The 12,639-nt window shown below is 36.5% G+C and overlaps 1 protein-coding gene across 3 annotated transcripts in view; it reads left to right on the forward strand.

The window, feature by feature from the left end:
- Positions 1–572: 572 nt before the first annotated feature.
- The window catches only part of LOC131433735 (synaptic vesicle membrane protein VAT-1 homolog-like), a 104,200-nt gene continuing 92,133 nt past the window's right edge, over positions 573–12,639 (forward strand). Inside the window, exons 1-2 of one of the 3 annotated variants that reach the window (XM_058600312.1) lie at positions 573–740; positions 1,329–1,601. The gene's annotated coding sequence lies outside the window, so the exon portion shown is untranslated. The remainder of the gene's footprint in view (positions 741–1,328; positions 1,602–12,639) is intronic. The other 2 variants (XM_058600311.1, XM_058600313.1) reach the window with 2 other exon arrangements.

The raw sequence follows: 12,639 nt of genomic DNA on the forward strand, positions 1-12,639 counted from the left end.
TGTTTTATGTTCTCTCTTTTGGGTTTTTCGATCACAACATGTATACGCCATGTGCAACAGTGCCGACGTATCTTGTAGCTTATGCTAGTGTGTAAGTGCGCATGGTTATTGAAGGGGAAGGTGTGTTTGGTTAGTGTGGTGCGGTGACACACACCCCCATAGTTTAGCTTCTTTTTGTTGAAGGTACGATTTAGCAGATTTTATTCATCGACATCCTGGCATATTTCAATAGATTATATCAGTAATTTTAATACTTCGAAGAGATTATTACGAATCAGTCTCGTTTCGGTAGGGAATGCTAGTTGAATTATTAATTTACTGATAATTCGAACGAACGAACCTAAGAAAGTATGTTTTAATTTCATTGCATCTAACCGCCATCCTTTTATGTGTGTGAGTTCCGCCTTTTGCGTTGATCACGGATGGTACGTCCTATATCCATACATCCCACTGATCGCTGAGCGGATATTGGTGCGTGCTTGTGAGCGTGTGTGGTAGGGGCAGGCAACCCTTGCTATGTAGTAGCGAGGAGCAACAAGAGAGCCTCTATCCCAACTAGGCTTCGGTTTCCAGTTCAAATCAATCATTTCACTTTGAATTTTCGTAGCGTTCAGTTCAGTGGAAAAGCCTGAGGCTCATCATCGTCTATACGTGGCTGTTGCAATCTAGGCGTTGTTAGGCGTTAGTTTTTAGCTAAAGTGATCCCCTACTTTTATCAGTGTGTATTCGATCTTCATAGAGTGAGTTCTTTGTCTACACGTCGTTAGATTTATGAAAACGGTTGTTCTCACCAGACAGCTCGTTTGGAATTCGCTATTTTTTTGAAATATATTTTTTGCAAACCACTAAGTGCGTGTCTGGTTCTCCAGTCTGCAAAAATTGAACAAAAGCTTCGAAGCGATCGTTTACGTGGTCAAAGAAAGGATACTGAAGCGACCACATTTCTGTTGCCAGTGAAGTGTGCAAGTGTTTTGAACCATTTTTAATTAAGGCTTCGACGAACGAAATTGTCCAGAGGAACCCCGCATAAAGAAGAAGATCGAAACGATCAAGTTGTGTACGTTTTTCCTTTCTTTAATTCCTGTTGGATAATTATTTGACCGGTTCGTTGTCTTCTTCGGGGTCCCCCTCGACGATTTGCCTGTTCGTCCATCCTTGCGATCGCGCGCGCGTCTTCCTCTCTTCGTTCGTACTGCGAAGTAGTATTATATTTGCACCCATATATTCTGGTGGGGCCACGCCAATCGTGCAGCGAAAAAATAAAAGAAAAACGCAACGGCGACGGCCACACAAAAGTGCGAGTGTATTTATGATACTTACTGCCGCAGAGAGCCGCTAGTGTTGTGTGTAACGATAGTATACCAAAAAAAATATAACAAAGGAAAAACGTATTGTCGGCTGTCCGGCTTCTCTTCAATTCCTTTTAGTCGCGTTCGAGTCAGTTCCAAGAGTGGTACGTTTATAGGTTTGAGACCATAGTTAAAGAGTTTTGTACGTGGAATCCATCATTTTTTTATTTGCGAGTGACACCGAAGCAAGAAGGCGAGAAAAGTGCTGTTTCCGACCCCTTCCCGACAACCATCCAGGAGATATTACATATGGTGAGTCACAATGATTGATTTTTCTTTTTGTTTTACGATACCGATCAGTGCCGCTTAGGTGAACTGAACAGTCGGCTTTTCTACGTGAGATTACATGCACAAAAAAAATCCTCGCGATCAATGAGCCTTACAATCAGCGCAATGTGCTTTTTTGTACTCGATCGGAAAGTGATTGGGTTCAAATTGCAATTTTTCCAATACACAATTATTAAACCAACATGTATTTAAGCGATACCAAGTTTCAGTCTTAAGTTTGTTGAATGGCGGTTCAACCAAACTTTTACTCGTTATCAGTTACAGTAGAGCATCATTAAGAGATGTGGTGGCTCGGAGCATACTTACTTACGGATGTTCTTTGTTTCGTACAAACGTACTATTTTAATGGCAGTAAGATGAAGCACTCGGAGATCTGCAAGATATTTTGTAATCATTTGCAACATTAGCAAAGAATTTGTCATTACTGCAATTCAAAAAGTTAGTGAAAAAATTACCCTATTTATGATGAAACTTTCTGGAAAATTTCGAGACTGCTCAGAACTGATAAGAAACTTTCAAATCAATTTTTTTTTAAAATGTAATAAGCTGCCTGCACAAAAGAAAAGTGCCAAAATACGAAATGTAGTGAAACCGTTTTCATTAAATTACTGATACTTATTATATATTTAACGGAAGTTCACTTCACTTGGTGGATCATTTTTCTGGGGTTAAGTTACAGGGAACGGTTTACGTAATGACTTATAAAAAGAAAAAAAAATATACACGCTGTCAGGATATTATCTAATACTAGCATTCAATCGAATTGAAAAACAGGGTAAAAATCGGGATCAAAAGTATGTTTTCATATGATTCAAGGCAAAACAGTACAGGACGCTTATAGTGTGTTATATTTACTCAACAGCAGAGATCTTTTCACTTAATTTAATTTAAAGTTAAATACCTAGGTTGAACTTTATTTAACGTGAGAGCGAATGAAAGAAATTATACCAAGCACTCAAAAGTTATTTTGATTTTATTATGGTAAAATATGTTGTTTTAACTTGGGACTTGTTTTCTTTTTTATTTAACTACAGTTTAAGGTAATGGAGTGAAACAAATGGAAATCGCACTTAGCTCATAAAATGAATATAGAAATTAGGAATTTGTAATGCTACATTCATTTGAAAGGCACAACAACACGATAAGGCATACCGATGTCACCAGATTCTGTATGAATTTAGTATGAAATTCACATTGTTTCACATATAGTAGAACATAGTACATTCAATGGAAAAATACATTGATAAAGAAGCAAATCGTGCATCCAAATGAATTTCCTTGTGGAATCTTTTAACGAATCTATTTGAGCCAACCAAATCCATTACATTCGCGATAGAGATCAACTTTGAAACGGAACTGAATACACCTCAGTCATACGTTGACAAGCGGCAATTTGAAGGAATTTTTTAAATAAATTTCACAGTATGAAATAAGCACTCTCTCATTTCGCGCAGTAGGCGACACACAGTTACCGCAGCTTTTGACGACCTCTTCTTAATTAACGTCATTCAAGCTCAAAATATACCAGAGTCTAAACTGAAATATTCTTACACTTATGTCGTTTTCGATTGAGAAAACTGAAACTGACCCAGTGTAGTTTCATCAAGCAAACACTTTTCACGAAACTGTGTTGATTTCGCACTTAGCAACGAGGGTTCGAGCAAACCTGTTATAAAAACCAGGTTCGAAACTGACTCGATTTTCAGTTCAACAATGTTAAAACTAGGTTCAAAACTGGCTTCAAACAAACGGTTTGACAGCAGTTAGAGTGGAAACTGGGTTAGGTTTGGCATCAAGCGAAAACGACATTAGTTTAACACATTTGATGAGGTATATCTCTAGGTATTTCGAACGTTTGTGCTATTGTGTTTCGTGCTAAATTCAGCATGTTTTGCTATGCACGTACGTATTTTATGTCATTGCTTATAACAGATTCTAAGTAATGACCTGAATTACAAATCTTTGACAAGTCCATTTTGATAACAAGTGTTTTGTAATGACGTACAAAGTTACATAGGAAAAGTGAAATCTAACTCTAACGATAGGTTTCGCTTCGATTATAGAGGTTTTATCCTAGGTATACAAAAAAACTGTTAAAGTCTATGTAGAGTGTATTACACCATGACTGCCTCCTAGAAGAGATTGTAGAAAAACCAAACATTTAATTGTTGTCGATCACGAAATTCCACATATTGTACACTCTTAAAAAGAATTAAATCTACGCTTGTAAATTCAAGCATGTCGTTATTTACAATGACACAATATCACATCTACATCATCATGTAAAAAAAATTGCGTCTCTATCGATGTAAGCTTGCACAGCTAAATTAACTGTGAAGTTAATTATATGACTCATCCATTGAGCACATGCCTTTTATGTACATCTATAAAAATGTATTTTTTCTAAATGTGTAGCTGATAATTGAAACGTAATTCGTTATAGCAGCAAATTTCACAGGAATACTTGAAGAATGACATGAAAATATTGAGTTGTATGAGTAGGGGCGAATATGAATGTCATTTTTCACACTGGCATACGTCAGGTTCTGTAGATGTAAATTTACATTTCTTTTTCCAGTGTGTTGTCGTGTCATACTACTAGCTGCGATTTGAGTCATCAATTACCGACATCTCTATTTTGAGGTTTCCGATGAACTGTTTTTGTGTTTCTCAAGAATTATCGGTGATTTTGGGTATTTCTCTAGTACCATATTGACTTCGAGACGAGAAATCTTAGTGGAGATAGACTGAAAACAATTTTGCAAACGTTTCTACGAACACGAAGTGCATTCGAATGGCAAATTGTTAAAACTTATCATGCCGTCTCGTGAAAGTTCCTTAATCAGTCAAACAGTTTCTATGACCCGACATCCCGTTGGCGAAGAAGCCGCTGCACATCGGTAACGTAATATTTCAACTCAAACAAACTATTGAACATCCATTCCGCACCAGTGCTTCGTCGGCGCTGCTGCTGCCTCTGAAAACCATGCTCACGCCAGAAAGGCAACCATAAATGCTTCTTCTCCGTCAGTAGCATTTTGCCGTGGTTTTCGTTTTTCAGTTGTTTCAACGTTAAATAAACACTTTCCGATGATTGATTCAATTATTTGGAATTAAACATGAAAGTGAGAGTCAGCTTTGCGTTTTTTTGTTGTTATCTTCGAGGGTATTGTTTGGCATGCTACGCGTGTGTGTGAGCCACATTTATGTACAGGAAAACGTTGTTTTCTGAGCAATCAATGCACGAACATCTCAATGTCTCAATGATGGCATGCATTTATGTGATGATGATGCTTGGAATTGGGTAACTGGGCTGATTTTTCTGTTCTCCTGCGTCAATCTATCACTCCATGATTGCGAAAGTTGACCCCGGAAGCTGCTGGGATTACGCTATGTTCAGTCTACAGAAATGGATATTGTTTCGAATAGAGTTTAATATCTGATTTAACATGATATTGATAAAAAATCAAACTATCTGAAAATCGTAAGCGTTTAGAATATGACTTGACAAAATGTTATATTTCCGTATTTTGTGAAACATTATAAAAATCAGTAGAATTTCTCTGGATCGGTGCAAAATAAAACTTTAGCACAAATACGACAAGGGGTTTAAGACCAAGCGCACCTGTTTCTGCGACGCTTCGGGAAGTCCTTACGGACTTAGTCAAATAAAAAAACATATTTCGCTGAAAGATTACGGAGTTTGAATAGGCCCAGAGAAAAGCAGCGCTTTAATTTGATCAAATCTACGACTTCAACAAAACCCGAATAATTTTGTGCACAAGTAGACTGTATTTATTTTTCGGAACCATCCTTCCGTTGTTCGAGTCCAAAGTAATAAGAAACGAGACACCTACGATTTTCTCGAGGCCATGCTTCGATGTTCACTCACACATACACAAGCAGGCACGGGAGGACGCATTACAGTAAATCGTACAGTATAAATTGGAAAGGGTGCGTCCGTCCGTTGACGTTCGCCAGCCGAGCATAGGACAGCCGAGTGCAGGCAAAGACGTTCGGCAGGATACCCTCGATACGAGTATGGGTGTGTTTGTGTTCATACTAAATGTATGCTCTGTGCCATAAGCTGCGGAGAGCATGTGCTATGCTCGCGCCCGTTAACGTTGCAGGCATTTTTCTCCTATACCTGCTCTTCTGTCTGTGTCCTTTCGTGCCGAACGACTGTCTGGTGGAAGGCATTATCCAATGACAAAAGTTTTGTTTGGGCATGTGATTTTCGTCTGTTCCGTCAGGATCTATATAGTTTTGATTTTGAATCTTTTTCATTGCCACTGCCACTTGATTTAAGGGAGTACAGTAAATTAATTGCTTCAGGCATCTCTGTTTTTTTTGTATTCTGATTCAGAGCTTGTTGCTGTCCGAAGGAACGTATACGGGATCCATCATGAACCTCATTGACTCATGAAGTCCACATAAGTTTGAAAGATATAGAAAATTTCTAAAAGATCTGAAAGATAGTTATGTTTTGAGTCTCAATCAATTAATTGTGAAGAACTGAGTAAATATGCATATAAAAATGAGTCTGACATTAAAATTAAAATGTTTTTTTTTCCACATTTCCATCATGGTTGCGGTATTTCTCGAGACAGACTTGAATGTAATGTTCTGTATTGCAGATCGAAAGGTATTTTTATACGAATGCTCAAATGTTCTCAAATTTGACTGAATAATACGACCGCAAGATTCCAAAACAATCGCGAATACCACAAAGTATATTTTTTACCACCGATGTCAACATTTTATTATAAGTTAGAACTCAACGCTTCATATGACTTTGACCTCCTCGATATGATTATATTCATCCCAGCTCCTCCATTCATTTCATTTAATTGGAACCACTATTCGTTATCTCTATTCAATGTATTGGCCCACAGGATAGATTGCGTCCGATTTACATCGCTTGTATAACAAGTATTACTCATTTTCTACGAATTGTGCAGATGAAGCAAAGCTATTAGAACTGACTATACTGCTAACGGCTGATTGTAGGCTGATGATTCAATCAAATAATGTGAATGACTAATTGAAAGAAAATTGGTTCAGATGTCTTACAACGCTATCAGGCACAATGGTTTTACCGAGCAAACGATTTAGAGTTTTAGTTTTATAACAATATAAATAAAATCATTTGCTTTGTATTTGAAAAAAAAAAAGCAGTTTGCAAAGTTGATGAATTTTTTCATTAATCTAAGGTAATCAAACAAACGCTTATCTAAACAAGTAGTGCAAATTTGTTGTAGCCAGAGGTAACACAATACAGTAAACACTTGTTATTGCACTGATTTCATTTTCACACTGTGCCCTTTTTCAACATTATATTTGCCTAGGCAAGGTTATCATATCATTATAGCATTCATGCACTGCTCGAATACGCTCAACACTCTACAGCCCAATGAATCACTCATATCAGACTATGTGGTGCAGGTTATCAGGCCGTTTTTGCTGGTACATTTGCGGTTTTCTGACTCACCCATTCGTCAAACAAAGCAAATAATAAATATTGTGATCATTGCAAGTCCGTGTCAGGTTAGCAATTGCACAAATTGACAAATTGCACGTTTGATTTTCTTTTCAAATCTCATGATTTTGGTTTCCGAATCCTGTGTATGTTGATATTACCAAAAAAAAAGTTTCTTTCGAAAATCAAGAAAAAACATAGTGCATTTCAAAGTGGAACTTGACCTGTTCCAGAAAATTTCGTAGCATGACGAATGCATAGTGACACTAAAAAAAATAATCACATCATAGTAACGTGAAAAGTTTTGTGAAAATAATCACTTAAAATGGATGGCATTTATTTACTATTCAATACATAAACCAACAAGAATCATATGATTCTTAAATGAAATGATGTAGTGAGCAGTCGTATCACAATTACCTATTAATAAGATTGTTGTTATTTTTAATATTGATAGATGCTTTATTTAAATATTAGGTTATGAAATGCATAATGTAAAGTTCCAGCAACATATATCCTAAGTTATGTTATCATTTATCAAAAATAATAAAAAATCAAGCATCTTGTTTTTATTCTCATATCCGTACAATGCCGACTCTCTCATATTTTCATCGGAATTTTTCAAAATTTATACGATGATTAAAAAAATACTTATATATAGTCACTTATATGACTAGATGGTATGAATTTTTTCACATTCATCTAGCTTTATCTGTTCTTCACACAAAATTTGATACAAATTCTTTGATCCATTTTTTTTGGATCTATCCACAATTTTTTCTTTCAAATTATGATTAAAAACGACATTTTAGTCAAACTTAAAATTGATCCTTTATTGTACGAGGTTGAAAACCGGATGAAAATTCACGAATTTTCAAACTTTTGATCGAACGCTCTTCATCAAGTTCCGGACAAGTGTTGCATCGCATTTTTTTGACGCTTGACCCCAGATTTTTTTTTGAACTCATGCATGTTCCCAGCTGCCTTACCAGTCTTCTTGAAGACCCTCCTCACGATTGCCCAGCAACGTTCGATGGGTCGAAACTGAGGGTAATTTGGTGGATTGATATTTTTCTCAACGAAACGTATACCCTTTTCCGCAAGCAAATTGAGAGTGGTTTTGGCATAGTAAGCCGACGCTAAATCCGGCCAAAACAGTGGAGGTGTACTATGCTTCTTATATAAAGGCAGCAATCTCTTCTGGAAACACTCAGATCGATAGATTTCTGCATTTATAGTTCCGGTAGTGTAAAAAATAGTTGACTTCAAACCACAGGAACATATTGCTTGCCATACCAGTACCTTTCGACCGAATTTCTAAAGTATTGTGGACCTGGAAGGGTTTTTGAGTCCTCCTTTACATAAGTCCATCGTCCATCAAAACGCATGCATCCGGACATTGCAAAATACGCGAATACAATTTCCGGTCCCTTGTTGCTGCTTGCTTCTTCTGTTCTGCACTTTGTTTCGAGATTTTCTACTTGTTGTAGGTCTTCAGGTGATTTCGCCTCTTGATACGCTGGATCTTTCCGACACTCGTTCCTGCTCGTTTGGCCAGATCACGTATTGACATTGATTTGTTCTTCATGACGCTTCGGGCTTCGAACATAGAATTCACTTTTGTAAAACACAGCCGGTAGAACAGAACCGAAAAAATAGGCGGGTGACGTAATTCTAAACATGATGCAATTTATGAAAAAGGTAATTCGGTTAATTACACGATTTAGGGGAAGATGGGGTTAAAACGCCCCCTCGAGGCATAACGCATTTTTTGCTTTTCTCAAAAGTTACCATTTTTTTTCACAGAAATTTGAATGAAACTGAAAGTCCGCCATAACAACAAATTACTATAAAACTTTGGTAGCGATGGTTCAATCATATCTGAAAAAAATATTAAAAAATACAATTATGTCTCTGTTATAAGTAATTTTTGAAGTTCATTCCATAGTAATTTTCTAGGGTGAGCAAGACGATTTTAATTATGTAATAAGTGAACTTCTTTGCCAATCATTCGGGTTTCTAAAATTAGCTCTAATACAGACTATGTATTTGCAATTTTATAGAAAAATCGTCAAATTTATCGTCTCATAATTTTGGGGGCAAAATGGCCCGAATTGTGTGAGGCCAAATGCTCAAGTAGTCGCTTACAAAAATTATCCATAAGTTATCAATTTAATTAATAATAGTGAACAATCTTCCATCTGGCAAATATTTCGTCAACGAAAAGTCTAAAGCTTTCTTTAAATAAGAAGAACAAGCTTTATTAGGGTGCATATTGCCTCGTGGTTGTTATGAGCTTTAATCCGTTGTTTTGATGAACGTTTACCCGTTGTTTAACATCATCCTGCCTCTATGTTCAGATAATCGAACTTCGCGTAATTTAAATTGTATATTTTTCATGTTTTCCACGATCGGGCGATTTCAATAGAAAATTTTAAGGGTTTTAGACTATAAGATATTTCATGTATTTTTCAATGCATTCAGCGAGTATTTGTACGTAATTTTGAGAAATAATGATTGCGGAAGATAGTCATGCATGAAACTCTTCCGTGTTATTCTCTATAGTTAAGATATAGAAACATTTCCTTAGAGGGTGCGTTTTACCCCATCTACCCCAAATAACGATTTCTTCAATCCGTAACAAATATAACCGATATTTTATTTTTAAATGTACATTTTTCATGTCTTGCTGAAGGGTGTATTCGATAAAAATGGCACACATGTACTCACCAATACTAATTTGATTATCTGATTTTCTTGCAATTTTCTGGGGATGAAAAACTACTACTGATTTATTATTTACACTACACACCAACAAAAATTTGAATTGTACAGGATCTAATTTGTCAAATGATCGAAAATTTCATTTGTAATGACTTAACGTTAGATTAGTTTGAATTTTACTGGTTTCAACTGTAACTTGCATTCTACTAGCAGATGCGACTGTATGAATTTAAATACACCTTTTACCAGCCAAGCAAATGTGTGCTTCTATGCTTTGAAAAGAATCTTCATACTAAGTTGAGTAACTATCGTGGAGACATCTAACAACTTAGATCAACGGCTATAGCACATTAAAAGGAAGTCACATCATATTACCATCACTATCAGCAGTGGTGCCAGACATATTAAGGAATGAGCCATTTTTAGGTCCTTGTGTCGGTTTTCCTTTATTAACTTTTTCTACAAATGTTGGATTGTTTTGCGGTCCTCGAAAGTTTTATACCCTGTTAAATTCCCTTCGAAAATAATCGATGTACTGATTTTTATGGTTTATAGGTTGATTTTCAGCCGATATTTTTTGTAATAACTCAATTTTCCTCTACTAGATCCCATCCAAAGATTGTGGCTGTTACAAATAAAACAATCGGGATAAAATTCTGAGCAGTCGTCCATTTGACTATTGTCAAGCGATCGTTTGTAAACCTCATCGCTCGAAAGATAGCTCTTATCAACTTCTCGTTCTTATTTGCATACTTTCGTACAATATATATGAATGTTTACATGTGGTAATTGCATCGCCAGACCTTTTTCACTGTACTATCGGTAGAAGATATCGTTTTGGTGGTATACTTTATCTAAGATGTTGAATGTACTGCACGAATACCAAATACTTTCATGAAAAAATGTACTATGAATAACCGCGACTAATGGGGGTGCAATTTGAAGCTTATTTTTTCACTTTCGCATGTTTGCACTAATAGGAGACAGCACTGTATAGTACACAGACATAACAAAAAATCCACAATGTAGTTGCTATTTGTTGGCTGGCATCAGAAATTTAATTTAAATAAACATGATAACCATCTTGTGAAGCAGTTGACTTCCGGACATTAATTTTATTTATTCTATTTTCGACATTGTATCTCCACATCTACGTACAGCAAATGAGTTGGATAGCACATGAATTGGTCGTGGTGCGAATGTACTGAATGCATTCGTAGTGAACTGGTGAACAGAAGGGAGTTGAGGGATCGAAACAAGATGCCAATTTTGTCCAGCATTTCTATTCGCTATGACGTAGGAACGTGCAATCCGGCTTGGTGAAAGATTCCTGTGTATATTTTGACACCCTACTTGCACGCACCGGGATGTTTTGATACAATTTTGGTCTCGTGTTTCACCTGTACTACTACTGCTGGCAGAAATATTGTTGTATCTGTTTCGAAAAAATTTGAACACAATAAATCTATCTGTCACAGAAGGTGGTACTGCGCAACTTTAATTTATTATACTCGTAGTTCAACAGCAGAATAATGAACCAGCGCGTTTCTGGGCCTCGGACTATCGGTTGACGCAGAGCTAAAGTATGAATCTCAATTTAAAAAAATTTCACGATTGGGGCTACTACTTCATATGTGTGAAACTAATGTTTCAGGTGTGTGAAAAATAATTAGCCCAAAAGGGCAAACTAGCTCAACCTTACTTTACGGTACCGGAAGAGAGGCGTCTCGCTTTTGAAATGGTTGTAAACCATGAAGTTTATTTCATCACACGATCATGTTTTGGCAATGTTTCGCAGGCCAGAAAAAAAAAGTGAAACTCCTCTCCGCATGCAGAGTACAGTGAAATGCGCTCGCTGGCTTTCGTTTTTATGAGGCATTAACCTTCGCAGCGCTTGCAGCCCGGTCCGGTACTTGCAGACACCATGCGGCTCTTTAATGACCTATTGACTGAGCCGTTTTTTTGTTGTAGTTTGTTATTATGTGTTTTGCAGCAGTTTTGTTAGCAATTTTAAAAATTTTAGAATATGATTTTTTTCGCAGCTTTCCATCTGCTATTCATCAATGGAAATTTCTACTTGCGATATAAAATGAACTGTCTGAAGTTTTGCATTACGACTGACTAGCCAGCGTAACTCACAACATTTCAGATTGAATGAATCTCATTTCTTACAATATGAGCATTATTATTTTAAGTTGAGTTTTTTTTTACATTGTGTTGCTGTTGTTTAAAAAAAATCGGTCATCCTCGTCACGTTAGGTGCGATTGCTCTGAAAGTAAAACTTCGATGTTAAGATAACATCACTTTGGAGGCCCTTGGTTCCAGTGAATTGTTCATCTCAGAATTGTTTTTATGCTTGTTTCGTCTGAAGATAGTTTATGGTTGCGAATGCGAATTAATTCATTTGTAATTATTACGAGTCATACACAGAAAGAAATTATGAATTTCGCAGGTCACATAATTCTAAAAACGATACAATTCATAACTACTTATCTTGTTGAACGGCGCAATATTTCATTAGCATAGGATTCTACAGGCTCCGAATGTCATTTACAATCGGTAACCAAGTGCCGCTGTTTGGATTTATATGTATCAATAATTCATTAGGCAGATATGTGCTTCTGTGGCTCAGTCGATTAACTTTGTGCTTTGTGTTCTGATGTTTCTCGGTTCAAGTCGTGCTGTTGCTATCGATCTTTTGTTTTTTATTTCACTCGATTTCAAGCCATGTAATTTTCAAATTACGCAATTTTACAAGTTCTTGAACATAAATATGTGAGAAATATTGCGCTCCATTT

This window comes from Malaya genurostris, chromosome 3 (assembly GCF_030247185.1).
Source record: "Malaya genurostris strain Urasoe2022 chromosome 3, Malgen_1.1, whole genome shotgun sequence".
NCBI classification, from domain to species: domain Eukaryota; kingdom Metazoa; phylum Arthropoda; class Insecta; order Diptera; family Culicidae; genus Malaya; species Malaya genurostris.